The sequence below is a fragment of the Rhincodon typus genome, chromosome 24 (genome assembly GCF_021869965.1).
Source record: "Rhincodon typus isolate 14 chromosome 24, sRhiTyp1.1, whole genome shotgun sequence".
NCBI classification, from domain to species: Eukaryota; Metazoa; Chordata; class Chondrichthyes; order Orectolobiformes; family Rhincodontidae; genus Rhincodon; species Rhincodon typus.
In genome coordinates, this window is record NC_063355.1 from 38,409,235 (window position 1) to 38,434,703 (window position 25,469).

General features: G+C 42.2%; 1 protein-coding gene across 1 annotated transcript in view; it reads left to right on the forward strand.

Moving 5' to 3' along the window:
- wscd2 (WSC domain containing 2) overlaps positions 1 to 25,469 on the forward strand; it is a 538,109-nt gene that overhangs the window by 25,582 nt on the left and 487,058 nt on the right. Inside the window, exon 2 of the mRNA XM_048611624.1 lies at positions 13,202 to 13,261. The gene's annotated coding sequence lies outside the window, so the exon portion shown is untranslated. The remainder of the gene's footprint in view (positions 1 to 13,201; positions 13,262 to 25,469) is intronic.

The following is a 25,469-nucleotide window of genomic DNA, read 5'->3' on the forward strand; positions in this document are numbered from 1 at the left end:
AAAAAAAACCAAAAGAACTGCGGATGCTGTAAATCAGGAACGAAAACTGAAGTTGCTGGAAAAGCTCAGCAGGTCTGGCAGCATCTGTGAAGGAAAAAACAGAGTTAACTTTTCGGGTCTGGTGACCCTTCCTTTACAGATGCTGCCAGACCTGCTGAGCTTTCCAGCAACTTTGTTTTTGTTCCTGATTTACAGCATCCACAGTTCTTTTGGGTTTTTTTTAATGGCTTGTTAAACATGTGTTAATGGTCTAACTCACCTCATTGCATATTCAGTTTTCTATCTTACCAATCTTGTCAAACAAGCTAGACATCGAGAAATGAGAGAGAGAGAGGCAGTTCTTAAAGGAGATGAAGGAGGAGGGGCACAGCTGTTACTGTTGGGGCAGGTGGGGAGGTGTTCTCAGCGAGTGAATAGGCAGAGCAGAGGGCATACAGGGTTAGTGGAATTGGGGTTTGGGCTGGATGACAGTGAGTGAGGGAAAATGTTGGAGGCAGCAACGTGTGTGGTAGAGTGGTGGGAGTTGGATACAGTAGCAGAGGTAGAGTGAGTGTGAGGTATTAGAAGATAGCACTTAGGCTGATGGAGTGGAGATGGACCTTCTTCCTACAGTGCTGGACATTCCTGGAGATGGCTGAGACAACACTGACCTGGATGGCAACCTTGGACTGGTTTGGCATGGTCTGGTGTTGAGGCCACCATCCTTCATCCCTGGGGGAAGAGGACCTCCTATTGTCTGCCAGCTGCATCCAATGGGATCTCCAGGTCCCTGTCTACAAAGTGGGGCACCAAATTCACTCTGCCATGCGTGGGGAAAATATCAGGAACTGCGTCGAGTACTTCCAGATTGACCGTGCTTGTCTGGGTGTACAACAGGTTTTTAACAATGGCATGGGGGATACCAATGGATTCTGGTATATGGCAAGTTTTTCTGGGAACAGTGTGAGGTAAGGTGGGGCTAGAATTGGATGTGAGGGATGTCCTAGGGGCTGGATAGGTAATTGATGTGAGTTTGGAAAGATACAATGAGAGAACTCACTAGGCCTCATGATGAGAAGCCCTCTAAAAAATCCCAATGCGACTCGCACTTAGCTGAGAAAAAGGTATGGTTCAGCTCAGTGTTTATCTTACTAATATAACTTGCACTTGATTGTTATTATACAACTTGCTGAAGATGAGAAATCTTCATTAAGGCTCAGCTGGTGGCGATGAACTACCCCATTCTCAAGCTGCCGTGGTTGCTATCCCAAAAGCAAGTCTGGCAGTTTGCCAGGAGGTAGGCAATTCTAGAGACGCGGAGAAGCGAGAATGTGGAGGGATATGAAAACGAGGCTGAGAGCTGGAAAACCACAGCATGGAGTAAAGCCATTCCCGGAGGGAACCCCAATCTGTAGCTCCCAATCTGAGACCAGGGGCGAGACACCCCTAACATTTAGACAAATATGCCACTGGGTTTGAATTATTCCTGACAATAACCAGGGCTTTATCCCCCAGTAAGTTGCTGCTTTCAACCACTTTGCCTCTTGTTCAATTGAGATTTCAAGAGTGAGAGAAATTCAAAGAACAACTGAAAACCTTTCACTAATCTAAATGTCGATATTAGTTGAGGTGAATTGCAAAGACGTGCGTAAAGGGATTTTAAATAAGTACAGAGGAGAAAAAGGACTTGAAGGATTTACTGATGATCTTTGATGGAGTAGGGTGGAGGCTCATGTGGAATATCAATACCAGAGTACACTGTTTTGTGCTGAATGGCCTGTTTCTGTGCTGTGTCGTACGTTCAATACTCATTTAAAGCTGACAAGATTCAGGGTTTTGATTCTAGTACATCAACAAATAGAAACCCCGTGAGACTGGTTTAGAGTGGATGGTCATTCATTCTGTAACTTATCACAAAGTCAGTTGCTTCTCTCACAGTTCTGTGGCCCGAAATACAGCTCGCATTACAACTAACCCAACCATACATCAACAGGAGTGAGATTTCAGACTCAAGCCTAGAGAATGCCTTTGAAAAGTCAACCACAGTAACTGAGATAGAATCCCTACAGTGTGAAGCAAGCCATTCAGCTCATTGAGTTCACACTAACCCTCTGAAGAGCATCCCACCCAGTCTCATGCCCTCCCCTATCCCTGTAACCCTGCATTCCCTATGATTAGCCCACATACTTGCACATCCCTGGACACTATGGGCAACTTACCATGGCCAATTCAGCTAACCTGCACATCTTTGGACTGTGGGAGGAAACCAGAGCACGCAGGGGGAGCCCACACAGAATGTGCAAACTCCACACAGACAATCACCCGCCAGTGGGATTGAACCTGGGTCCCTAGCGCTGTGAGACAATAGTGCTAATCACTGAGCCACCGTGCCACCCCACAAATCTGGTACAGTCGAGGTTTGCAGTGTCCAGGGCTCTCCATATTGTGAGGGAATTTGTAACCAGAGTGATACTGAGAAAAACACAAGTGTTTTTTGTCATTTCTGCTCGGTTATTCCCTGCTGTGCAGGAATTCCTGGATTATAAATGGTTGGGATATTAGGGTATGGATACCTTTCTATACCAGGTTCCTGTTTACAGCAGAGGGGGAGCTTTCCATATGAGTAAAAGCAGCAAAGACAAATGTTGCAATTATCTCTTTCCCCATCACTGCTTTTGTACTGGACACATGCAACACTTTGAAAGAGCACCAGCATTAACAGGCATCCGTTGTTGCTAGGCAATGAGTTTATATGGCAAAAGTTTAAAGGGTGAGGAAAACAAAACTTGTTTTGGCCATTTTAATGGAGCAAATCTTGCTAGCAAGCAATAGTGTGTTACTGCCATATTCTGTTACTTATGAGCAAATTGGCCAACTGATTTAGTGGTTTCAAGAGATATACTGTTTAGTTGCAAAATCTTTTGAACATGCCAGTCAATTTACAACTTGCACATATCGCATCTGGCACTAAGTGTCTTGGTTATTTTTAAGAACTTGCTGGATTTGTAAATTAATTGTCTGTTGGTTTTACTGTAGCCAGGGGCTGGTGATTAAGCACCAAGATTTATTTTGAATCTAAAGGAGCTGAAATAATGGTTTATGTAAAACAGAGCCAGGATCTGACAAGGTTCAACTAAATGTGGTTTCTTTTGTTACCTGACCCCGTTCCTTACATCAATGGGGTTCCATCCATTTGAAGTTGTGGCTTAAGATTCATATGTCAAATGATACCGAGGCAAGTTAATTGGCCTTCACCTGATTGACTGTGTGCTTATCTGAAGAACATTTTTCTGCTGGTTGATTTAATATATAGCACAGAGTTTGTATGTAGGCCTTTTCAACCAGGAAACCAATGAACCATATTGCTTGATTTCATGCTCCCGTCTATTGCAGTGTGTCAATGCTTTGCCAGTGATCAGCTCACAACTTGTGATTGATTTGGACCTGCAATGCTTTCACTGTTAGAGTTGCCAATCCTCCAGAGCTGCCTGGAAGTATCCAAAAAATTAATTACCAGGACATTGTTGTGAACAATTTACGTGGAAAGTCAGCAAGGCATGGAGAAACACAGAGACATCTGGACATTTGGTTGCTTAGTAAATAGTTGCTTAATTCCTGTAATTAACTATTTGGTCATATAAGGCCCAGATGTTAAGCATCTCTGACACACTATCAAGTCTGTAGCTCAAAAAGCATCACTTGACTGATGTCAAAGTTCTTAATTATATCCAACAATACTTTAAGGGGGCTCTTCATCCAAATGTTCCTTACTCAAGAACTCCCCTCTTCAACTTCACCTCCTCTCTCATCATTTTTAAGGTATTCCTTAAAACTCATCTATTTGACCAACCCTTAGGTTGCTTACCCTGGTAACTCCTGCCATGACTCAGTGTTTGTAAATCTCTTGTAAAACACCTTGGGGTATCATACTACTTTTAAGATGCTATATAAATATTGTTGATTGTTGCTGTTAATTTAAATCTACCTGATAATTATACATTTATCTCGAAGTTGAATGTGGAATTGATATGAAGATGCTTCATGATGAATTTTATATCCTCACATTAATGGAAAATTGGCTGCCCATTTAATATTTGTTGGGTTTATGGGTACCGACATATTTCAGTTTTAACCTTTTCTCCAGGGTTTCTGGTTTGCCTTTGGCATATGGATGACTAATTCAGACATTATTGTGCCTAGTTTAGCAACCCCAGGTCCACAATGATAGACAATCTGTCTCCTGATGCAGAATTTTGATATACATGTAGGGAAAGCGGCTCCCTACATAGTCTGATTCATGCAATGTGTATGGAATGACATCAATCTGATGGTTTATGAAGCCAGTGTTCTCAACACCTTGTGGTATGACCATGAAATATAGACTATTTACAGTTGTCAAGGAAGAGTCCTCAACAATTTCAGTCTTCACTCTGTGTGATGCACAATGGGTGCATCATGGAAGGACACAGTCACAAATGCAGGAGCGCACTCAATGCAGAGCATCCGAGTTTGTTACCACCCATCAAACAGAGATGGCTTCATTGAGTTGGCCACACATGCTAATGGAAGAATGTAGGATACCCTTCCATATGGTGAGGTAGTGAGCCCTGAAAGAGCAGTGAGATACCCAAAGCTCTGCTTCCAGGATGCTTGAAATTATGACAAGAAGGGCCTACAATTAGACTATCACACTGGGCAGTCACTAGCTGATGACTAAGGAATTTGGTGATATCGTCTTAAGGGTTAATCTGAACAGATACATAAGACAAGCCACATCATTGCATGTAGTGATATAAGATCACATCACTATTGTACAGTGTTAGTATCTACAATGCTGAATAAAATGTAATGTTTGCTGACAACCAAGCCTTTGGCGGCCTGCTGCTAGACATAACCAATCTACAAAAACAGAGTAACTGAAGTGACACCTTCTATAAGCTGCTATGCACCACCACGATTACCAGCAACACCAAAGGGATTGGCAACTGGCAGCAATGCCAAAAGCAACAACACGCGATGGCACCTTCATTTGTGGCATTTGAGGAAGAACCTGCCTATCAAATATTGACCTCTCTAGATGTTGACAAATGTTCGCTCTGTGGGGAATACCCCATCTGAAGCAGAATTCTTGCTGCATATCTATCACCTTTCATGGAGGGAAGGATGCTGGAATAAAATTTACATTGGCAAAAAAAAAGTCTGTAAAGAAATATACCAAGGAAGCACTGCAATTTTGAAGGTGCTATTTCTGAATAAAATGTGGAGTGAGAAATTCAGCATCTCTTTAACTCAACATAAAGAATGCTAGGATACTGTCTGAAAAACAACATTGAGTCCTTCCCAGGCATGATTAGACCCTTAAACAATACTTATTTACTGCTTCTGGAAGCTTGCTAGGTAAAGTTCAGGTGCTGCATTCATACATAACAGTGACCTGCTAAAATAACTTGCTCCTTATGGAGAAAGTTTGAAATATCCCAAGGGCTTTGCCAACTATCAATGAAAGTTCGTTGTTTCCCTTCAAAGCTACCTGACATGCAATTGAATGAATTCATGCCCAACACCACTGTGTTAACATGCTTATTTAAAATCAGTTGGTGACGCTGAATACTGTAGAAGGTTGAGGTGTGCTTCCTTCATTCTCTGTAATTACTATTAACTGTGCCTATGAGATGGGACATGACTTTCAGGAACCCAGCATGAAATATGGATGTGCATGAATTGTGAAATAAATTGCAGGCCCAATTGCCCATCTTAATCCCCTTATCAAGCTGCAGAAGAAAGGAAGCCAAGCACTAACCTCTATTTCTCCATAACATTACTGCATTTAAAGCCACAGTATGGCTGACATCTCCTTAATAGCAAGGTGAAGTTGTGCATGTTTTTAATATCTTTCAATTTTGCGTTGGCTAAGGAAGGCAGGAGATGTTGCTGATTGAAAGATACAATGTTGAAAGCAAACTGTACTCAATTGCAAGATTCAAAGAAGCGTTCGCTTGCATCGCAAATCAAAATTCTCCTGTGCTGAACATTGATGCATATTTCACAGTTTTGAGGTTTGCAAGATTTTTGTTTTGGAATTGGATCTTTAAATTTAAGATGCCATGAAGAGTGGTGTGTGACCTGTTCTGGAGTTTACTTGATAGTAAGCTTGGGAGCTTTGATTGTTAGAAATTAAAGGAGACATGGATTATTTCACTGGTAAGAAGGTCCAAAGTATTTTCATTTGGAGGCTAATGTGTGCTAAAAGTGGATAGACTGCAATTCTCTGAATCACAAAAAGAAATTGAGGATGCCAATTACAGACAGCTGTGCTTTAAACTTTCTATGATGATGCAAAGTAAAAAAGAGCTGGATTTTCAAGGATGGCTAATCAGCACCTTTACCTAAATACAGGGCCCATGTGATTCATGAGATAACAAGGTGTAGAGCTGGATGAACACAGCAGGCCAAGCAGCATCATAGGAGCAGGAAGGCTGACGTTTCAGGTTTCTGATGAAGGGTCTAGGCCTGAAACGTCAACCTTCCTGCTCCTATGATGCTGCTTGGCCTGCTGTGTTCATCCAGCTCTACACCTTGTTATCTCAGATTCTCCAGCATCTGCAGTTCCTACTATCTCCCATGTGATTCATGTTGCTGTTATGATGGGTTTCAAGATGGGAACGTTACAAAAGAAGCCATTGTGATTGTGAATTTATAGGATTACCTAAAATATCTCTGGTATTTTATCTATAAGTTAATGTGTTAGAGCCTAGGATAGATATGGAGCAGCTGGAGATAAAAATTCTCTGTGATCATCACACCAGAATGCAGGTAGAAGCTGGCACTTGGTTTGAAAAGACCAAAATTAAACCAAAGTTAAAATTGAATTGGGAGAGTTTCTTAGATTTCTCGAGAGGTTAGATTTATGGTAATATTCTTGCCATGAAGGTCAGTTTGGGTGTTAGAAGTTTCCAATCTGAGAAGTGAAACAAACAGAAGTAAATCTTCAAGAACGGTAAATAACTTTGGACTAATTCTGTGTGTATTGAATATTAACTTAATGGACAGATTACAGTAGACCTGTGAAGTGTCTCTCTTTGGTTGTGTTTTCCATTCTATGGTATCAAGCATTCATTTCCATCAATGATAGTGTTTAGTCAATATAGCTTTTAATCTTTTGTTACAGTAAACATCTTAAAAAGTGAAATCTTGTCATCAGCTCAGCTATTAGCTGGAAGTTTCAACTTTCTTTAAATATTTCAAATCTCCACAGAGATTAGAACAAATGCAAACTACCAAATGCACATAGCACATTTGATTGCAGTTGCGTGTTTAATATGCAATATTTCATAACTGAGTAGTAGCTTGTGAATTTGTTCCATCTAATAATATAGTCCCTTATATGTTTTATGTATCTCAGATCTCCGCAGAGATGATTGTTGTTCCTATGTGTGAAGGACTGTTATTATCAACAGTTTAATGCAGGGCCTTAAAATATCTACTCCATGCATTTCGCTCTGTCTTCTATCTCTATAGTTTTTCCTTGGAGTCGACACCCAAATATAACTAATTGAGCACAATGAAGATCAACAGTAAAAAGACTTACATAATCAAACACAGAACAGTTGGTCACTACAAATTCTCTTGTGCTTATTTCCTGGTTAATTATTAGTTCCCAGCTGATCAAAAGTTGAGTTGTGCAACTAGTAAACGCATTTTGGTATCACCAGCCACGGTCAGACAGTGACACAGAGGTCAAAGATAATTGTCTGTCTCATGGCTAGAGGCAAAATACATGGACGCAGACTCCATCAAGAACAAAGATGCCTGGACTGGTTTGATATCAGATGGCAGAGAGTGGAGATAAAGGGATCTTTTTCAGGATGGCAGCCATTGGGATCAGTGTTGGGACCACAACCATTCACATTATACATTAACAATCTGGATGAAAGAACGAAGGGCATTGCTGCTCAGTTTGCAGATGACACAAACTTAGGTGGAGGAACAGGTAGTGTTGAGGAAGCGAGGAGGGTGCAGAAGGACTTGGACAGGCTGGGGAGTGGGCATAGAAGTGGCAGATGGGATATAATACGGGAACATATAATGTTATGCACTTTGGTAGGAAGAATAGAAGTGTGGACTATTTTCTAAACAGGATTAAGCTTCAGAAATCTGAAGTACAAAAGTCTTAGTTCAGGATTCTCTTAAGATTAACATGCAGGTTCAGTTGGCAGTTAGGATGGCAAATGCAACGCTAGCGTTCATTTCAAGAGGGCTAGAAAACAAGAACAGGGATATACTGCTGAGGCTGTATAAGGCTGTGGTCTGACCACATTTGGAATGTTCTGAACAGTTTTGGGTCCGTATCGAAGGAAGGATGTGCTGACATCGGAGGGGATCTAGAGGAGGTTTACAAGAATGATCCGGGGGTGAAGGGCTTGTCATATGTGAAGCAGTTGAGGACTCTGTGTCTGTATTTGATGGAGTTTAGAAGGGTGAGGGGGATATCTGATTGGAACTTACCGAATACACTGAGAGGCCTGAATATAGTGGATGTGGAGAAGATGTTTCCACTAGTAGGAGAGACTAGGACCCGAGGGCACAGCCTCAGAGTGACAGGATAGCCCTTTAGAACTGAGATTAGAAGGAATTTCTTCAGCCAGAGGGTGGTGAATCTGTGGAACTCATTGCCACAGAAGGCTATGGAGGCCATGTCATTGAGTATATTTAAGACAGGGATAGATAGGTTCTTGTCAACCATGATCAAATAGTGGAGCAGACCCAGTGGGCCAAATGGCCTAATTCTCCTCTTCTATCTTCTGGTTTTATGGTATAATCCATGTCCATGAGACAGAGCTGTCATAGCCTGCCGTAAATTGTTAACTTTTCATTTGGAGGCTTTTGTGATGGATCTATGGGAAACAGAAATAGAAAATTGTATTAGGAATGCTTCTGTGCATAGAATAGAGCTGCATCCTTGGGACATCGGTGCAAGTGTTCCAGCTCCCCAGGTTATACCAGAACTGGAGTATTCAATACTGACGCAGAGAAATGCAACAAACTTTACTTCTTCCCTCAGTATTGAACATTCTTGACTGGAAATGAGCAAAGCCCTACATTGCTGACAGATATAAGGCAATTCTAGAAAAGCCTTAAAATGCATTGCAGTGCAGTTTTCCAATAATATGTACACCTCTCAAAATATTGGATTTTTTGTCGTAATCTCATTGGAATTTAATCAGTTTTTTGCAGTACATTCAGATCTTGAGGATGGCAATTTACAGTCAATCTTCTTAACCTTTTACTTTGCCCCCTGAGTTTTAAGATTTTCGATTAGTTGGGATCGAGCATCAAACAAGAGAGAGGAAGACACAGCTACATATTAATACTGCTCACCAAAAACAATCCCTGAGTTTATGATCATCTAAACCTCATTCCATGTGAAAATGGATAATGGAACTACACTGCACATTATATAAAATCCATTGTTTCAAATTTACCAACGGTGTGAATTTTTTCCGGTAATGAGCTGGTTAAAAAGGTTGCATAAAACTTTAACACCCTCGTTTAAAATCTTGTTGTAAACTTACGAATGACTGCTTTGAAATAGTGCAGATGAATTCCACACAAATCCCAGAATAATTTTAAACCCTGAGATTATTTAATGGTACATGTATATTTCAATGAGGTCAAAAAGTGAGAATGAACACAGCACGTCTACTGTACACTTAATGTCTTGATCTCATACCTTGATTTCAAGGACATGACATTTGAGAGTGTGGCTTTGGTGACGATCTATACTTGGCATGTGATGCCTCAAAATGTCAGTGGCCAAAGACCAGTGACTGCTGAGTTAAGTACTTTATGTTATCAATCATGGATTTATTTATTAAAAATAAACCAATCAATGAGTACCAGGGAGAAATGCGTCACCAGTAGAAAACTGAGTAATGAGATCCTCCAATTTTATTCCTCAATGCTACCATTTGCGAATTTAAAAATTACAACTGCAAAACCTCTTGCACAAGAAATTTCATCGTTTCTTTGAACACCATTTTCCTTTTCTTCATTAATGTATAGGAATTGAAGTTGTGTAGGAGAGCAAGAAAGCATGAAGGAACTACATAGCTGAGAAATGAGTGTAATGAACAAGAGGGTGTTAGATTGTCAAGGGTAAGCAGTAAAATCACTCCCCCACAGCTGGTATCCCATCACCAAGTCACCCTTTATTTACACGTGCATGGAACATAACACTGAACCAGCTAGCTCAGAGCCGGCTCCTAAGGTGAGCAAAACCCCTGACACACCCGGTTATATCTGTCAGCCAGAGCTCCCTGATTGAACCAGGTTAACAGCCCCAATCAAAGAACTCATATTCTCTGAGATCCAGCTTGCTGACCTTGTTACACTCACTACAGCAGGAATGTGCATTAGTCAGGTTAGCCACGATCTTGTTGGATGGTAAAGCAGGCTTGAAGGGGCTGAGTGGCCTGCTCCTCCTCATTTATGTTGTACATTAATTATTTAGTGCCAGGAATGCTTGCAACAAAGTTCCTTTGTGGGTTTACATTTACTCTGAGTTCCACTGCAACTATTTCAATGCAATCATTTATAAGTTTACAGTCGGCATTTTAAAGGATGGTGTAAAAGTTTTGCACAACCTTTTAAATATTTTGTCCAGTAGGTTGAGATATTTCATTGAATTGGATATTTCATCTTGGCTGCGATTTTGCTGATTATCGGTTACTTTGTTTGAATTCTGTGCACGTGTGTGTGTGTGTGTTAGTGTGTCTGTGTGTATGTTTGTGAGTGTGTCTGTGTGTATGTTTGTGAGTGTGTCTGTGTGTATGTTTGTGTGTGTGTCTGTGGTATGTTTGTGTGTGTGTGTCTATGTGTCTGTATATATGTTTGTGTGTGTGTCTGTGCATATGTTTGTGTGTGTGTCTTTGTGTTAGTGTGTCTGTGTGTATGTTTTTGTGTGTGCATGTTTGTGTGTGTGTCTATGTGTATGTTTGTGTGTGTATGTTTGTATGTGTTCATATGAACATAATGGTCACTTTCATCGCACAGTTGTTTAACTACAGTGCCCAGAGTGTACCACAGCTGCTCACATTTATGGCGGCTTAGTGTTTAGCACTGCTGCCTCACGGCTACAGACCTGCAGGTTCGATTCCAGCCTCGGGTGACTGTCTGTGTGGAGTTTGCATGTTCACCCTGTGTCTGTGTGAGTTTCCTCCCACAGTCCATACGTGTGCAGATTAGGTGGATTGGCCGTGGTTAATGTGAAATTACCAGGATAGGGTAAAGGGCTAGGTCTAGGTGGAATGCTCTTTGGAGTGTTGGTGCAGATTCAATGGGTCAAATGACCTCTTTCCACATTATTATGATGCTAGATCATTTTTGTCCCTCCAGCTTATTCTGCCATTCGTGTGGATTGTGGTTGATTTGTATCTTAACTTCATCTGTCCATCTTCGCTCCATTATCTTATTATTCTTGCCTAACTGGCACCTATTAAAGCTCAATTTTGACAATTCCATTAACCCTTAGCCTCAGTTACTTTTTGGGGCAGTGTGTTCCATATTACTAATTCATCACCATTAACCTCATCATCGGTCCCGCTAAATGAGGAGGACATTAGCCACAGAGCGATTTCCATTTCTATTTCAGTAAAGAAATGTTTCTTGGTGTCACCTGGAAATGGCTTCACATTGATTTTAAAGTTAAGCTCTGTCTTTCCAACCAGTTCCATTTGAGGAAAACTACTATCTACTATCTGTCTCTCTCTTCAGCTATGATGTCCTGAAAGTGCATTGATGTGAATGGATCTCTGTGTTGCTCCATGGTTATGCTGTTGCCTTCTGCTGATGGTTGACCAGGAATCTCTTTCCAACTCTCCAAATAATTTAGCTATCTTGAACATCTCTTAATCTCCTATGGTCGAAGGAATATAATTAAGCCTAATCTCTAAAGCCTGGGAAGCCTGGGTGCAAGTTCCACTTGCTCCAGAGGTGTGGAATAACATCTCTGAACAGATAGATTTTAAAACTTACCTGCAAACTCATCAATTTACAGTTCTTGTGGAGCAGTGGGTAATGATACTACCTCTGGGCTAGGAGGTTCCAGTTCAAGCCCTACCTGCTCCAGAAGCGGGCCATAACTTGCTCGAGCAATTTGGTTGAGTAGGGAAAGTTACAACGTCACTTCCACTGTGGTCCTGTATACTTAGGGCTCTTGTGGTGCAATGGTAGTGTCCCTACCTCTCAGCACGAAGGGCCAAGGTTCATGTCTCACCCATCCCAAGGGGATGTTAAAGCATCTCTGAACTGATTGATTTTTAAGACAACTATAGAACCTGACCTCATGATTTAATCTTATTAGACTCATGTCAAGTGGTAAATAGGTAGAGAAGTATAGGGAAATCTTTGAGCAAGAAAAATGTCATGAGGTACATCTAATGGCAGTTAAAGGTTTCGCCTTAGTCTTTGAAAACAGCATTACCTAGGCCTTCTCTAAAAAGCATACAGTTTGTTTTTCTTCATTCATGGGATTAATTGCCCTGATTGCTTCAGGGACAGTTAACAGTCAACATATTACTGTTCGTCTGGATTAACATGTGAGATTTCCTTCCCTAAAGGTCATTGTGAAGAAGACGAGGTTTTATAAGAATTGACAGTTAGTTGCCATTTGGCTAAGTTTTTATTCCAGACTTTTCAATTGTGTTCAAATTTCACCATTGACCATGGTGGGATTTGAACACGCTTTCCCAGCATATTAGGCTGACATGTTATTATTCAATGTGAGGTAAAGTTATCATAGTCCCAGAGGACCATGGAGCTGCTTTCTCATCAGTGAGAGATGGCTGATGGTGGGTTCAGCCTGAGGGTCACCACATCTCAGGTGAGGAGAAAAGTTGAGAAGTAGAATCCTTCATGGCAACCTCAGCTGGTTTGGGAATCTAATCCATGCTATTGGCATTACTCAGCAATCACGAAGGTTGGTTACCATGGAGGATCCATCTTCTTGAGCATACCCCTCACCTGAGGCACGGTAACCCTCGTGTTAAAACACCACCATTCATTTCCCTTATCATGAGAGACCAGCCTCTGGGACTATGAAGACTTTACCTCTTTACCCAAGACCAATACTATCCTTCTTATAGCGTGGCTTCAGTCCTCCTAGCCTTGACAGTGTGAGTGTCTTTTATATTACTCATGACTAATAGTCCACTTCCTCCTCCAGAAATCAAAGGTGAAGCATGAGTGCTGCAAAAGACATAACCACCAAGAGATCCCTCAGCAGGTACAGGAATTCCAATAAAGATAAAGTACATATTTGATGTAATTAACTGGAAAGGAGTTAATTGTGATAGAAGGGAGCAAAGAAATCTGACACTTTTAATTTTCAGTACTAATGTTACAGAATATTTTGGCATTGGTCATTGTGAGAGCAGTGTTGGATGGAAGGTGTTCTGTCAGCATGTTCTATCTATCATGGTTTGGGCAAGGTTTGAAGGAGCAGTTAGTCTTCCCTACCTACAAGGTTCGTATATAATTTACCCCTTAAGTATGTTGTGTGTCAGTGATGGGCAAACAGTTGTTACGACTGGAGTGACCATCAAAACCTGGATGTGAGGTTTTAGGCTGTTCATGAGCAACAGCAGTGGCGGTCGGCTAATAATCATGGGAAGGCAACTTCACACAAACAGTCACCATTTATTTTTGAGCTGGATTTCAGGCAGGGAACCAGAGAAGATTTGTTTCCCTGTTACGCTCTGTGATCGCTGCAGGGTTTAGATGGTCAACATGTCTTCTCCAACAGTGTCGCTGTAGTTGCCCAGAAAATACAGACAGATTGCTGAGCAACAATTGCTGCTGAGACCCACTCTCCCTGGAAAGAGAAGCAGCTGCTTCCTTCAGCTGTTGCGTGGAAGCAAAGAGAAATATTTTTGGAATGGATTCAGCTCGGGTGGCCTTGGTGTGATTCAGCTGTTAAATGGCTCACCATCCCATTTTCACTGCCACCATCAGGGCCCATACTGTGACATTGCTCGCCTGGAACTAGGAGGCATTGCCAAAGAGATAGATATTTATTCTTCTGGCTATGAGGGAGCAGGAGGGCCCTTTTCATCATTGAGTCATACAGCAGGGAAATAGACCCTTTGGTCCAACCAGTCCATGCCAACCATAATCCCAAACTTAACTAGTCCCACCTGCCTGCACTTGGCCCATATCCCTCAACATTTCTTATTCATGTACTTATTCAAATATCTTTTAAATGTTCTAACTGTGCCCACATCCATCACTTCCTCTGGAAGTTCATTCCACACATGAACCATTCTCTGTGTAAAAAAGTTGTCCCACATGTCTTTTTAAAATCTTTCTCTTCTCACCTTAAAAACATGCGTCCGACTCTCGAAATCCCCCATCCTAGGGAAACGACACCTTATCTACACCCCTCATGATTTTATAAACCTCTAAAACGTCGCCCCTCAACCTCCTCCGCTCTCATAAAAAAAATGTCCCAGCCTATCCAGCCTCTCCTTATAACTCAAACCCTCCATTGCTGGCAACATCCTGGTAAATCTTTTGTGAACCCTCTCCAGTTTAATAATATCCTTCCTATAACAGGGCGACTGGAACTGGACACAGAATAGAATTGTCACTGTACCTCAGCCCAGCCTGTAATCTGCCATTTTACCCCTATCCTTCCCTTATATCAACCCTCAGGTTATGACACAGATCTATGGCCATCCTGAGGTCGGAGGCAATAGCCTGATGGTATTGCCACTAAACTGTTAATCCAGAAATGCAGATTATTTTCAAATACCTGCTTTGGCAGATGGTGGGAATTGAATGCAATGAAACCTTGGAATTAAGGGTTTAATAATGATCAAGAAATGATTGCAGTTTTTGGTTGGGGAGCGGGAGGAGAGAATATTTTCTTCACTAATGTCCTTTAGGGAAGAAATCTATCATTCTCACCTGGGGGGGTCTGGCCTACATGTGACTCCAGACCCACAGCAATATGGTTGGTTCTTAACTGCCCCTCAGTGATGAGCAATACATGCTAACCTATCCAGTGATTCCACATTCTGCAAATGAATATCAAAAAAAAACACTGGGACAGACGTTGGAACACTACAAGGTCCTATGACCTACCTTTTTGTTGGCCTGAGGAATGACAAAGATGAGGCTCATTGAGTTCCCGGGCACTAAGCGTTAATTCTCAAAATAGAATGGGCCACGAGTTGACATAGTTGATCAGCTGCTGTGTTGATCAGGCATCTTGAGTTAAAACCCATCTGTAAAGCTAACGTACTTTTTATTAGCTCAACAACATCCGTGCATGACTTTTCAAAGTGGCTCCAGTGTCCAGAAGAAGTAATGGCACATCAGCCAGAGAGTTGGTTAATTCTGGCTCCTGTTTGTTGTTCTAATAATACAGTCTTTGTGGAGCAGTAAACAACCCAGCCTTGTGCATTTATGGAGTAATGACAGAATGTCTAGCATTTCGCGACAGTGAGGTTATTCAGAAACATTGTCCGGGTATTCATTGGGATGTTCAACATTGAGAACAGTGTGGTTTGGAGTAGTGAGTAGACTTATTTTCTCCCAGACAAATGAGAACTGGAAGGAGCTCCCGACGCAGATTAGCAGACACTAGTCTGCATTAACAGAGAATGGATGTTTTGAATGTGCTCTCATCTCTGAGGCTGATTGAGGGGTGCTTGTGGACCACAAAAGCTAGCATTCCTCCTTTGGGCTGAATGGCCAGTTGTGGTGCCAATATAACCATGGCAGAAGTTAGTTGAGATAAAACAAAAATGACATTTTTTCTGATCAATCAAGGATGACTGGATGAGAAACAGGAGCTTTTGGAAATTAAATCAAAATAATAGAACAATAGAAATGAGAGCAGAAAGTTCCAGACAAACATCATTTCCCAGAGTATGCTTAGAATGTGAAACTGTGGGGAATTGTTGAGGTGAATAGCACAGGTGCTTTTAAGCTAAAACCAGATAACCACACGAAAGAGACAGCAATAGACGGTTTTGCTGATCAAATTAGCTAAAACAAGAGGTTTGGAGGGTCAATTGGATTATAAACACTGCCATGGATCAGTTGCAATGAATGCTGTGCAAAACAACACTGTTGTTTTCAGTTGCTCTCCCTTTACTTCTTAAATATCCTTAGGATAAATATGAATGTTCACTGAAGTGTGAGTTAATCATAATTAAGTTTGGCTGACTACGTAGCAAGTTACAAACAGGCCTCGGGCCTCATCATCAATGTTGTTTTTCTCAGCCTTCATTAGTCATGTTCATAGGCCTGATCCGAGCGTATGTTCCTTGGCATTGCTTGCACCTTTGCGTCAACTCCAATCAAGAAAAGAACAAGAGTAAAAACATTTTCGTCAGCGTCGACCCCCATTGGGATCGTTCCCCTGATGTTCCTTTGGGTAGGCAACTGGCATGTGAACAGCAGCAGCCATAATCCTGAAATTCCCGGGTGGTGAGGGGTGTCCGCGATTTTCTCCCAGTTACCGCTTGCATGGTCACTCAGGGAGATAGTGAAAACGTCTTGGCTTCATGAAGCCCTCTTGAAAGCTTTCCAAGGGTGTGACTAATGGACAGGGAGATTTAAATAGGTCTATTTAAGAGGCTCCCTTCGTAGAAATAATTATGTGTTGCTCCCTCCCTCGGAGCAAACCAGCATAAATACGACAATAAATGCCTAAGCCGAGCACAGAGGAAATTGAATGCCATAAAGATTTGAAAGAATTCAGAGTGCTAATCCATCAAGCTTTTAGAAGACAAAACACATTGCTCCTTTCAAAATTAACAATTATTCTTCACTTTTCTTTGATTACTCCCTAACTAACTTCAGTCACGTGATACAGTTCTGCAAATATCCTTTCTTGACAGATTGATTCTGTTGTGCCCACTGTCCTTTCATTCCTTCCTTTGCCCCCCCTCCCCTTATGCTAATAATGGCATACTCAGACGAACTTGCTACTTTAATTTCTCAGTCAAAGAGTGGTTCCTAACTTTGTTAACCCTCCACATTCCAGCTCCACACCACAATCGTAATGGGACTGGAATATTGCTGAAAAGGGTAACGTGTTGCCAAAGTTGTGTCTTGCACTCATCAGGACAAATGCAAGAATGCCAAATTTCCAAATGAACACAGCTATTTACACTGAATAAAAATGGGAGGGACTGCGGATGCTGTAAATCAGAAACAAAAACACAAATCGCTGAAAAGCTCAGCAGGCCTGGCAGCATCTGTGGAGAGAAATCAGAGTTAACGTTTCAAGTTGAGTGGCCCTTCCTCAGAACTGCAATTTCTGTTTTTGTCACAATAATTTATACCATAGGTAAACAGAGGGGGCTGATTGGCAAATTGATTTTGATCAGCTGAAGTGTTGCCATGGAGAAAGCAAAGAGAACCTATGGGCTTTCAAGCTCCTGGGTACATCAAGAAAAAGACTCATTGTTTAACAAAGGGGCAATTTGTTGCAAATGGCCAGAAGTCACATGACACCAGGTTGTGGTTCATCAGGTTTATTTGAAATTGCAAGCTTTTGGTGAACTGCTGCTTCATCAGGTGAAGTTTGCACATGGATTCAACAGTGAAATTCTTTGTGCCAATCAGTTTTCAATAAAAAGGCCATATAAATGCAAGTCTTCATTTCTTCTCATCCATCACTTTGAATACAGACCGAAACACTCAGCATCTCGGAGATGCTGGCTTTCAAAGGGTGTATCAGCTTTTCCTTTCTGGGTCAACTTTTGCCTGTTTTCTGTCTCAGGCCAGAAGACACTTTTGTTTATCTGAGAGATAGAAAGCAGTCAGAATGGTAACTATGTGTATAACTCTCGATCTCTGTTCTCAACAGGTATTCATCCAGTTCCTTTTAAGGGTGTTAATTGCCTTTGAATCAATTGACATCATTGGGAGCCTGCTCCAGTGTCCCATGGGGAAAACACATTTGACCTATCTCTAAACTTGTGAATTTTGTGTGTTCTCTTGTCCTCTATACTCTTCGGCTACATTAAAGAGCTTGTTTCAACCTGGTGAATACCTCCTATTATTTTAAACCCCCATCTTATATCCTCCTCTGAATTTCGTGCCTGCAAGATAAATTGGCCTTTTTTTTTCCCCTACACCTTGGTGCTTAATAATTTCCTATGCTTCTCTTAACCCCTTCTCCAACAACTGAATGTCTTTTTTTTGTATTGATGCAATCGATATGGATGATCTACTACTAATGTCACAACCAATCTGTACCGACTAGTATTTCTGGGGTTAGACCAGGCTGTTTCCCAATGTAAAGCCCTTGAGATGAACAGTTCAGTACATTAGTAATGAGGGTAGAAGAGAGAGAAAATCTGTTAAAGTTTTGGCAAAGATCTGTAGCTCGGGTTGTGGGTGAGGTTGTTGACTTACTCGCTGAGCTGGCTTGTTTTTGTTCAGATGTTTCGTAACCGTGCTAGGTGACAACATCAGTGGAGCCTTCATTGGAGGCCTCGCTGATGATGTCACCGAGCACGGTGACAAGACGTCTGAACAAAAACAAGCCAGCTCGGCGAGTAAGTCAACAACCTCAGAAAATCTGTTATTTACAAGCAAAGAAAGGTGCCCTATGACGAAAGGAGGCAGAAAGATAGAACTATCGAGAAGTTCAGACAGTGTGGGAATATTCAGTCAGAGTGAAAAAGGTGTCATTCATTGAACAGTCTTCAAAAGGTCAGGGCTAGGGAAAATTTCCTGGATTGCTTAGAAGCAGAAAGCAGTTAGAAGCTGAGTGGGTGGATGTAGTGATTGGAACGATGGCCTGGTGGATCTCCTTGACTATGAGATCCTCGATTGGGGTTGTTAAGGGTGACTTGGTGACAGGATATTGGTATCTGTGTAGTTGCTGCAATGGAAAACCCATGTTTTTGAGTCGTAGAGTCACACAGTATAGAAATGGGCCTTTTGACCCACCATGTCTATGCTGACCGAGAAGCACTTGGTCCACAGCCTACTATGCTCTGGCATTTTAAGTGGTCACCCAGATGCTTCTTAAATGTTTTGAGAGTATCTGCCTCCATCATTCTCTCAGGCAGCTCATTCCACATTTCAACCATCGTCTATGGGAATAAATTTTTTCCTCAGATCCCCTCTAATCCGCTTACTGTTCGCCTGAAATGCATGCCCTCTGGTCTTACATACATTTACCATGGGGAAAAGATTCTCACAACCTATGCTGTCTATGCCTCTCACAATTTTATGTACCTCAATCAGATTCTCCCTCAACATCCTCTGATCCAGGGTAAACAAATCCAGCCTATCCATTCTCTCCTCATAACTGAGACTTTCCATCCCAGGCAACATCCTGCTGAATCTCCTCGGTACCCTCTCCAGTGCAATCATATCTTCCTGAAAGTGTGGCGACCAGAACTACACATAATATTTCATTTGTGGCCTAACCAGTGTTCTGTACAGTTGCTCTGAATGTGTTTTGAAGCTAATCAGAGAAAAGTTCCAGAATCCAAAGGCCCTGTGGATGAGAAGGTTGAAGGAATCCATGTTAAGGAATAAGTAAGCTAAGCTAGCAGTTTGTTTAAGGGTCTCAGGAAGTTATGTTAGTTAAAGAAATGGCATAGAGTGAAAGCAAAGAATTGCCAAAATAAAACTAAATTTTATTATGTTGACTGAGCAAGTCGAGATGGGATGACTCTTTGCTGAGGTTTGAGTATCTGTAGGGTGGTTGTTGAGAGGAAAAGGGTTGAATCTTTATTTCTGATATTTGTAATGCGTCTATTCCAGGCAATCCTTTTATAGTGGAAATAGTTTGTGTTTGGTGTGTAATAAACTTTGCTCTTGTGAATGTATCCAGTGACTAATTACCATGGTAAACAAATAGCAAAAATAAAACTTATGGTCTATCAAGTGAAGTTTTAAGTTTGGCATCTCACCTGTGTCTTGATACTGGCAAAGATCATAAGAATATCTGTATATTAGAAATATGTAAGTTGTCAGATTGGATGGTGGGTTGGTAAAAGGAGTGCTATTCTGATGAAAATGTTTGTGAGCACTGGATCTAGAAGATATCCCATGACCATATCATCTACCTGAAAATACTTGGTGTCATTAAAACTGGACTCAACTGCATGTGTTGCGATGTATGTAAGTTTCATGAATAGAGATTGGAACAATATCAGCATTTCTATTGCAGTGCTACAGCGATGTAGCAAAAATGTTGATAGCTTCCTTCAACAGCATACTTGTGAATAAGTATAAATAATGGGAAAATTTCACTAGGTTCTCATGGGTGCATGAGCACATTAAATCTGATAATGAGCAACATAGCGAGATCTGAGTGTTGTTGAAAGGTGCTGTGATACTACTCATCACCAGTTCATAGCCTGGCTATTTTGCTGCCACTATCCCCTTTTTCTTGACTGGGTACAAGGCTTACAGTGGTAGAGACAGAGAAAAAAAAATGGTGAGTCTTAATAAGAAGAGTCTCTTGGGTGAAACAACATGCAGTTTATTGCATAATGCAGTCAGGTACAAGATCCCTGGTAAGGTAAGAGGGAAATTGTTACTGAGGCTATGTGCACTCTGAGGATAACAGGTCAGTCCTTTTCAAGATCATAAGACCTTCTGCCTTTCCCCAAATCAAATGAGTGTTGGGGGGTGGGTCGGGGAAAGGAAAAGGAATAAAAATAAAGTGTTAGAAAATCTCAATGTGTTTGACAGCATCTGTAGAGCACGAAAAGAGTCAACATTCTAAGTCCAACGTAACTGTTGGGCAGAGGTTGATAGAGTCTCAGCATCTGGGCTGCTGAAGGTGCATTTCTGATTGGAGATAGTAAGAACTGCAAAAGATGGAGTCAGAGATAACACAGTGTGGAGCTGGAGGAACACAGCAGGCCAGGCAGCATCAGAGGAGCAAAAAGTTGACATTTTGGGTCGAGACCCTTCTTCAGAAATGGGGCTGTTATAATATACAAGGGGACAGAATTGGAAAAGCACAGAGATTTCAGAGGGGCCTGTTTACATTAACTAAACAAAAAAAAAGAGCTGGATTGACATCGGAGATAACACAGTGTGGAGCTGGAGGAACACAGGCAGCATCAGAGAAACAGGAAAGTTGACGATTTGGGTCGGGACCCTTCTTCAGAAATGGGCAGGGAGAAGGAAGCTGGGAAATATGTAGATGGAGGAGGGGTAGGGCTGGGGAAGGGGATGGTGATAGGTGAGTGCAGGTCAGGAGTGTTGCAGATTGATCAGTGGGATGGCGGGCTGGATAGGTGGGAGAGAAGATGGACAGGTTGTGTCGGGTCAAGGAGGCGGGAGGGAGGATTGGTGGGGCTCGGGAAAGGTAGGTGGGATGGTGCTAGGTTGGATGTAGGTAGGGGGCAGTGGGGATTGGTCAGCGGGAAGGGTAGGGCAGATGGGTGGAGATTGAGGTCAGTCTCGAGGTTTGAGAGGCTTTCAAGAAATGGTAACTTCAGTACCACTATAATCCCAACATGGGACCTCTTCTGGTTCCCACAGGTCACTGAAGAAAAATATTGTTGTTCGAAGTTCATGATACTAACTAGGTCATGCATTGAAAGGTCTTCTTTATTTTTATTGAGATATCCAATCACCCTGATTAAAATGCCATTTGGACAAAAATTGATTGATGAGAGGTCATCAATATGACATACCTAAATTTCCACTCTCCATAGCTGCCTGACCAGCTGTGAGCAATTCTGCCCTTGTTACGTTTATTTGTTTTATAGTGGAGCTCTCAGACGTTGCATTCTTTTGTTTCCCATATATAATAAAATGAAACAATTTGTCATTTGAAGTAATTGGTGCTGACCAATTGGAATTTGAGGGATTTCCTGGGTCCCAATCGTGCGTGTGTGTCTGTCTGTGTGTGTGTGTGTGTGTGTGTGTGTGTGTGTGTGTGTGTGTGTGTGTTTGGGCGGTGTGTGTATTTGGGCGGTGTGTGTGTGTGTGTGTGTGTGTGTGTGTGTCTGTGTGCGTGTGTGTGTGTGTGTGTGTGTGTGTGTGTCTGTGTGCGTGTGTGTCTGTGTGCGTGTGTGTGTGTGTGTGTGTCTGTGTGCGTGTGTGTGTGTGTGTGTGTGTGTGTGTGTGTGTGTGTATCTACTCCCTCCCCAATATATAGTTTGGTAGTTGTGGGGTATGAGTTTAAAATGCAGAACAAGAAGAATGAAACATCACATTCACAGATATCTTAGTGATTTCGAGAGCACAGTCTTATTCCAATTCATGGTGTCAGCCTCTAAATTTTGCAACAGTCCAGTAGTTCAGCAGAAAGGAGACTGTACAGCCCATCAAATATTTTGAAGCATGACTTGGTGACTTCTCTGCTTTCTCCCTGCAGTTGTATTTTTTACTTGAGATATTTATCTCGTTCCCTTTTGAAGGGTGCTACTCCATCTGTTTCCACTGCTCTGTCAGGCAGCCAAACGTTTATTGTGCATTAAAATGTTTTCCCTCGTATTGCTTCTGCATCTTTTGCCAATTACCTTAAGCCTGTGTGCTCTAGTTATCGCCCATTCAAGCATCCGAAACCATTTCTCTTTATCTACTCGAAAACCTTTGTGATTTTAAAGACCTCCTCTTCTCAAATCAATTTCTCTGATCTGAAAAGAAAAGCGCTGTGCTTTTCCAGTCCATCTGTGAATCTCTAAACCTTGAATCTTTTCTAATGAAATATTGTTCTTGCCCTCTTTATAGCCTTCCCATCCTACCTGCCACTGCGTGGTGCTAGGGAAATGGACACAATACCACAGCTACAGCCAAACTTCTGTTTTATGTAACTTTAGTCCAATGTAAAACAGCAACTAGTAGCAACCGAGAGGGTGCCATTGGATTGAAAATGGGTATACGACTTGGATATTTTTATTTATATTTGTACATATATATATATACAATATTATCCCATATTGTCCCAATGGGCTTTGAATCCTTGTTGAGAATGTGAAATCCCACAGAGGCTCGTACCTCATCTCACTTTTGAGTGACAGCCAGTAGTGGCCAGGCTATTCAACAGCAGGAGCATCACCGTTTGGTGCAATCTTGTCACCGGACACGGGGAGGTTGAGGCAGTGGAATGGAGGGGGTGGACATGGAGCTCTGTGTCCATCAGGTCCCTGGGCCAATTTTTCCAGGAGATGGAAAAATGAGGGTGGGGAGTCATAAGCGGTAGGGAAGCCAATTGGTGAGGTTAAGCACCTGTTAAGGCCTCTGGAACGAGGTTGGCTGAGCCCAGGTGCCTGAAGATGGTGGAGGAGGCCAGATCAGCTCTTGGGACAGGGTTTCCTGGTGACAGTGTGGAGGATCAGTTCTCCAGGCACGGCTTGGAGGCCGTCCCTGCTAATCCAAGGGCAGGACTAACAAAATTTGAAGAAGCATGGAGGGAGGGTGCCTCCATTTTGAAGCCAACATCCTCTTATGTACCTGTATCCCCTGCTTCTTTCAAACTGCAAGACCTATGACTGAACATCCAGCTATGAGAGTCTGTCTTTGATCAGATGTGGAGCTGATCCTTTAGCTTCTAACTGGCCACTCATGGGTAAACCACATTGAGTGTCTGAGATAACAAGGTGTAGAGCTGGATGAACACAGCAGGCCAAGCAGCATCAGAGGAGCAGGAAAGCTGACATTTCGGGTCTGGACCTAGTGTCTGTTTTCCACACAGTGCAGGGTCTGACCCCCATTGGAACCTGACATTGAGAAGCTCACAGGGATAGTCCTGTCTCTGGTATGGGCCCCTTGGTTGACTTTTCACCTTCTCCACTACCCCCCACTCAGCTGGACCCCCAGTGGCCTCCCGTCTGCCCTGTCTCTGGTCAATGCTGGCCGGAGAGTGAACTTAGCTGTGGCGTACAGGCACTGGAAGTTAGAATGAAACCTAGCGAGGACAGAAATCCACTCAGCTTGTCAGGCAACTGCAGGGAGAGGAAATTCGAGTGTGTCAGATTGAAGACCTCTCGTCAGAGCTGAGAGGAGTGACATTGGAACACTCGATAAAGAAGAGTCACAAAAAAGGGAAGGTGTGTGAATAGGTGATGGACTGGAGGTGATTTAACTGATAACGAGAGAAGCATGGAAGAGGCAGTAATGAGAAACATAAGCACATCATCCATTTTTCTTTGATTAAATCCACCTACCCACTACTTCATCATATTCTTGGCCATTTTCTCTTCATAAAATCCACCTAATTGCCTTTTAAATCTCCTTCTCCTGCCTGAGTTCATGTCCTTCTCTGCTAATTGTTGGCAGAATGCCATTACCCTTTCCATGGGGAAGTCACATTTGTTTTGAGTTTGAGCCCCTGCTCGTGACTCCTCCAGCCTGATGTGGAATCCTGTCTGCAGTCATCCTGTCAAATCTGCTTCTTATTCTGGAGAGCTGCAACTAAACCAATCAGATGGTTATTTCTTTCCAAAGAAAGCAATCCAAAATTCCATAACCTGTCATCATAGGTTAAATTACTAACACATGGGATTGTGCTGGTCATCTCTGTAGCATTCCTGCTGTAAATCCAATCATTTAGACACAATAATGTATTAATGATTCATACCCAGGTGAGTAAACATTGTCTAATCCTACTTTTCCGGCCTGGTCTCTATGACCTGCACTATCTTTGTTATTCCTGTGTGTTTTCCCTGGAGGGGGTGACTGGCTTCAGTAATGCCCTTCACCCTGTGATATTTACCACTTAGAAAGGCGTGAGCAACTCATGGGAGTGTCATCAGCTCAGGATTTCCCTCTGACCCACATATCATCCTGTCTTGGGCATTTAACACCAATTTCCAAGAGCAACCAATGACAGGCAAAAAAAATGAGGCCTTGCCAACATCATACACAGCTTGTCAACAGCTTTTTTACAGAGACCACCATCTCCCTGTTGGCATTTCCAGCATCCATCAATGTTGAATGGGAGAAGAGTGGATATCCCTTGGGACAGCACGGAGAGACTGGATTGAAAATGCACTCTGTAAGTTTTTTATGTATCTATTTTACTGTTAGAGATAAACATTAATTTATGCGATCTTCTCTTGAGCAAGATCACTTTCTCTCATCTTGCAACATTTTCCCTTACCTTTTTCTTCCTCCCCTCTCAAAATGTGAGCCTATGCCATCATCAGACACAGCCTCAGGTACTTGAAAGGGTGAATACTCGATTGAGTGCTGTAGCACCTCGCACTGTAGCACCTCGCACTGTAATGATATCATGAGGACTTGGTCAGAGTAAAGGAGGATCCTGCAGCAGACAGAGTTGCAGTTAAAGGAATCCCCTGCCACCATCCCAACCACACACAGACACATACACACACACACACACACACACACACACCCAAACATACACACACACACACACACACAGACACAAACACACATATACACACACACACACACACCCACCCCCCAAACACACACACACCCCCCCCAAACATACACACACACACACATACACACACACGCACACA